The following is a 6,000-nucleotide window of genomic DNA, read 5'->3' on the forward strand; positions in this document are numbered from 1 at the left end:
TTAAGAAATCAAGGGGAGAGGAATAGGATAATGTGTCAATAAATTATGAATAAAAAAGAATAAAATCAGGGTCTAGAAGATGAACTTTCAAAGTCACTTCCATAGCAGAATCATTCCAACACCTGAAACATGCAATCGTTCCATATGTTCATCAACAAAAACATGCATGAGGACAAAATTGTATGTACAAACAATGGTGTAACATTTATACTCAAAGATGAAAGGTGACACATTCTAAAACATAGACGACAGTAAGAGACTCTGTGTTAAATGCTATGACCACTTATATAGCTGTATGAATCCAACTAGCTGTTGTCATTACAGTGAGCAACTACAAACACACAGAAGCTAAAATAAAGAAACTAGCAGGTAGCAGGTAGACTGCTCAGCAGGTATAGGTGGTTTCCAAGAAGCCCAGTGACCAAAGTTCAATTCAGGGTCCCAATAGTGGAAGGAGAGGCACAGTCCCAAGACATATTTTCTAACATCCTCACATGTATGCTGTCTTATGTACACATGCACCTCCCCAACAATAAATGAATTATGTAATGAAAATTTTAAAAAAATGTTAGAATGATTGGCAGGAATGCACTGTGGAAGTGATAGATGTTAGTTTCAAGGACAGAGTTTTATGATTGTGATGGAACATTCTGAAGATCAGCTACAGAACAAGAGGATCATTCACTAGTCACATGACTGGACTATACAATCGCAATGATTAATGTGATAAATGTTTGTTGTTTGACATAGCTCTCTACTCTTAAATGTAAGGGGATTGTAGTTAATATATGAGAAGTTCTGGTTATGTTGGCGAGTATAGAACTATAAAGCTGGCAGTCACCTAAAAGCAAAATAAAGTTATTGATATTGAATTCAGGGTCAAAATGATGAGTTTATATTTTGTCTGTAAGAAATATATAAAAGTATATTAGTTAGGCATAGAATATATGGTAAGGTTTGTTGTTTTGAATTGGTTTGGCTTCACTTATTAACAACAAACATATCTTGTTGAAGAAGCAGAGTGTTGCTTCTTAAAGTCTTTAGTTCTTACTATTTCTATGCTATGGTCACTAACCTTAGTGCTCAATGACACCACCATGGTGTGTGTCACCATGAAACAGGGTCTCTGCTAAAAGTGTACTGAGACACTAGTCCTGACTTAAAGGTTCATGATATCCTGGTGTTCCTTCCCAGCAGATTGGGAATTATCAACTCAACTCTCAGTTCACGACAGCTTCTCCACAAAGGTGTTAGGTAACTTTTTAAACACCTTTATCCAGAGGTCCTAGTTAAAAGGAAAGAAAAGAAAAGAAAGAAAGAGAGAAAGAAAGAAAGGAAGAAAGAAACAAACAAAGAAACAAAGAAACAAAGAAATGGAGTGCAAATTATATGAGCAGCTCCAAGGAGCAATTAGAAAGCAGGGTGGTAACCTTTTCTGTCAGTCCTTGGAGCACAAAGTTTATGGCAGAGATGTGCAGGAGGAAGAGGGCTTCATTGCTGTAAGTTGTATGGCCTTGCCCCTGGAGAGATGTTTCCTAACACCCAGCATCTTGCACAGTTTAAAAATCTTAATTTTGGGCTGGAGAGATGGCTCAGCGGTTAAGAGCACCCGACTGCTCTTCAAGAGGTCATGAGTTCAATTCCCAGCAACCACATGGTTGCTCACAATCATCTGTAAAGAGATCTGATGCCCTCTTCTTGTGTATCTGAAGACAGCTACAGTGTACTTATATATAATAAATAAATAAATCTTTAAAAAAATCTTAATTTTGTTTTGTTTCTGAAGACACTAAGGACAAGAGACTAATTTAGATGCTTATTAATGTATTAAAGGGGATGCTGGCTTCCAGACTGTCACAGCATTGCAAGGACCTCTTACAAAATCCTGGCACCTCTCAGTACTTCCTTGTCTCCTAAACCCTTCTATCCCTGAGCTTCTCTTTCCTTCCCTTTTCTCTTTCCTATAAGCTCAGACATTTTGATCATGTATTCTTGGGCTCTTGGTGCTTCTTTTGTTTCTCCTTTTGGCACTTTGTTCTCTTGGTTCCCTTGGCCTTCTCTCTTCTCTTGCTTACACTCCCTCTCTCTTCTCATGGCCAGGTTCAGTCTGCTAACCATGTCTAGTGTACTATTTACTCTCTTTCCCTGCCCTGTACACTTCAAGATGTCCATGTGTCTTATCTCCCTGATACCTACAATAAAAAACCTTCTCCTCTCAAGAGCATACCGAGAGGTTAGGCATGGCCTTCCATGGTTGAGGGATAGGGTCACCCACCTATCTCCAAAATTTTAGCCCAGAATTGCTCCTGTCTAAAGGAAATATAGGGACAAAGAGTGGAGCAGAGAGTGAAGGAACGGCAACCAGTGACTGCCCCCACACGCTCCCCCAATCCACCCCACACCCATATCCCAGACACCAAACCCAGAAAGATAAACTATATTATATATTTGATACCTATAAACCAGATACAAACAAATAATGCTTTTGTTTATAATTTGAAGACTTTTCAGGCAAAATACAACTTAATTTTTCCCTACCAATTTCCCGATGTCTACTCTTAGTTGCAAGTACATTTTTTTTTACCTTAAGGATGAAGTAATTCATAGCTTTTCAACATATGAGAGAGAGTGGAAACGTACTTAGAAAGCTTTAATTGACATTGTCTTAAGACTTCTAGTTATCAGGAATACATTTTGTTACTTCCTTAAACTATGGTGCTTACAATATGCAAAGATTTCTTAAACATCTCTAAACACGGTTCTTGCAATACTGTACCTATCGGTCACACTGGAATGGAGACTCAGCGCATCAGTGAAAATATTCTGGCTGTCTCAGAAATGCTTTAAAAAAATTTGCCAGAGAAATGGCAGAGTGTGAAACTCTTGTTTCCATCTTTTCCTAGTATGTTGCATATTGGAATGAAAACGTCATACTCTTCTATATCGTGAAGAAAAAAAGAACTAAAGGAAAAAAGAAAGAATGAAAAGGAAAAGTTGAGGAAGAAAACATGTTAAGGAAAAAGTTCAAGAATGCTTTTACCTCAAGGTGGTTTAATGTGTAAAACCAGTAGTGACCCAGCGAAGGAAGGGCATGGACCACAGACGAAAAAGGCCAGCAATGAAATCATGCTACCAAAAGTAACAGACAAGTGTGAAGAAATAATTCCACATCTGGTAGTGATAGGAGAAACTCCAGATAAAATGTAAAAATGCATGCAAGAAAATATCACAAGAGGAAAACAAAATCTCAAAAAAAAAAGGAGATCCGATCCACATACACTTCAGGGAAAGAAAAGGAAAGCCCTACCACTATAGAGACCCCCAGATCCTAGGGTGTCAGGGGAGAAAAAAAAAATATGTACAAGAACTCAGAAAACCAGAGGCCAAGTCCTTCCCTACTCCCAACAAATCAGTAAAGAAAGCTTCCAACACACTCAAAAACAAAAAACAAACAGACAAACAAAAACAAAACAAAACAAACAAACAAACAAAAAACTACCAGCAGCCCACTCAAACTCTAATTACTACCTTAGCCTACAGGACATCAGAATTAACCTAAGAACTTTTCAAGAATAATTAGGCGAGGTGAAGTGGCACACCCTGTCAGATGCAGAGATAGGCAGATGTGTGTGAGTTTGAGACTAGCCTAGTTGTTTATAAAGGTGGTTGGGACCTCAAAACTACTTAGTGAGAGCTTGTCCCAGCAGATAGACAAATGTGGCCAGAATTGGATATGCACACCTTCATTTCTAGCACTCAGGAAGCCAAGGTCAGAGTTGGGGGTTTGAGGAGAGCACCTGGAATGAAGGGAGATTCTGTACTTAAGGCCAAATGAAGTCCTGGGCTTGGTAGTATAACAGTTTGCCAGCATATACAAGGTCCTGAGTTCAGTATCCAGAACTATCAAAGAACAAAAGAAAAAGACCCCACAAGGGCTGGAGAGATGGGTTAGTAGTTAAGAGCACTGACTGCTCTCGCAGAGGTTCTGAGTTCATTTCCCAGCAACCACATGGTAGCTCACACCCACCCGTAATGAAATCGGATGCCCTTTTCTGGTGTGCCTGAAAAGAACAACAGTGTACTCATATACATAAAATAAATAAAAACAACAATAAACAATAGCCTCCCCTCCAACACACACACACACACACACACACACACACACACACACACACACACACACAAGTACTCTGGTACTGATTATATCACAGACTTTTTTCAACAATAAGTCCAGGGTTTAAATTTTTTTCAGAGGTGGGGGGGGGTGAAGTGTCTGTGGGTGACTTTGAATGTAATATTTCTGTTTGTAAATATTAGGGTCTTGAGGCAACATATATACACACATATATAAATTGTTCAGTGTATTTGCTGACAAATATTTCTGCGTGTTTGTGGCTCTTTAATTAAAGTATGACATCCACTTCACATCCGCTTCAAGGTAAAAAAATGTAAAATATGATGAATGAAAAATGGTTTATTATTAGATAATAAAGTCTGTTTTAGAAATGCTATAATAAAATAACTTGTGATCATTCCACACTGACTTCATTACGGATGGGTGCGAGCTACCATGTGGTTGCTGGGACATGAACTCAGAACCTCTGCGAGAGCAGTCAGTATCCTTAATGTCAGTTAGAGGGAGCTTGACTTTTTCAAACTTTTGTCTCAGCACTTTACAACAGATTGTGCATATTTGAAGAGACAGCAAGGGATCATACCACACTTAGAGGTAGCTATCTTTTATCAGAGCAGGGTAAAAAGAGGCTGCAACTAGACTTCAGATTCATGATGAGAACAAAAGGGCAAACTATGGGAAAGCATGTTTCTAGAAATGTATATACATTTACTTCTTACACTATTAGATATTTAGAGTAGGGTCATGAAAATTGCCAATGATATACAAGAGCTCTTTGAAACGTAATGTGCAAATATATAAACTTAAGCACACAAGCATAATACACTTAAGCACACACACATAAGATAAAATTTTGGAAGGGCAGATCCATTGTCAGAGACATTTGTCATATCAGCTTCCTAGGAGGTGTAGAGGATGAAGACAAGAGGATTTGTATGTGCTTCAGAGTCACTTTGCCTGGAGAACAAAATGCGAAACAAGAAAGGCTCTGTCTCAAATAAAGTGAAAGGTAAGGTGCAAGAGCCCAACACACTGGTACCCACTCACACACAGGATACACAAACCCGCAAGAAACCTAACTCACAGGAGAAACGCAGAGCCATCACCACTTATTTATTACTAGGAAATCAGATAACAGCCAGTATTTATCTTGGAAAACTGCCTAGGGCCATGTAGGAGGAACGACGAATGGCTTTAGAACTCATGGCAAGCTGCCTACTGGGTACCATTGCCACATGGGTGATCCCCAACATGGCATGACCCCAGAGATTTCTTGCTGTTATAGGATTTTGCTCTGCTTGCTACCGTCACAACCCTTTTTTATCTAGGAGTTATATGAATACTTTAAGGAGGCTTCCAGTCCCTCACTGGACAGTATCTCTGGCGCTCACAATAATAATGCTTGGTTTCTTTCAGGCATGGCTGCTGGAGCAGGTTAACGATTCCCTCACCAACCTAGGGAAGAACTTAGAAATATGGATTGTCAGCAATGACCCTTAGAAAACATTTGGAAAAATAAAGTTGTCTAGTGAAGCTAGGTTGAGATGTTTTTACTACTGGGTCTGATGTAAAAAAAAATGTTAAGGAACAATCTGAAGTTTATTCAGAAAGGCATAATCTTATTAGTTAATCTGGAGTCCTTTTATAATCAGGGAACAAGAACAATGGCACTGGCTGGCATGATTCTCACTGAGGCAGATTTCCTATACCCATTTCTGCTTTCAGGTTTCTCATATGATTTATTAAAAATTTTTTTTTTTTTTTTCAGAGCTGGGGACCGAACCCAGGGCCTTGCGCTTACTAGGCAAGCGCTCTTCCACTGAGCCAAATCCCCAACCCTATTAAAAATTTCTTATAAGTAGATA

At 38.9% G+C, this 6,000-nt stretch overlaps 1 pseudogene; it reads left to right on the forward strand.

Moving 5' to 3' along the window:
* Positions 1–2,553: 2,553 nt before the first annotated feature.
* Positions 2,554–3,448, forward strand: LOC116894525 (annotated as a pseudogene).
* Positions 3,449–6,000: the final 2,552 nt, after the last annotated feature.

This window comes from Rattus rattus, chromosome 2 (assembly GCF_011064425.1).
Source record: "Rattus rattus isolate New Zealand chromosome 2, Rrattus_CSIRO_v1, whole genome shotgun sequence".
In the NCBI taxonomy this organism is placed as follows: domain Eukaryota; kingdom Metazoa; phylum Chordata; class Mammalia; order Rodentia; family Muridae; genus Rattus; species Rattus rattus.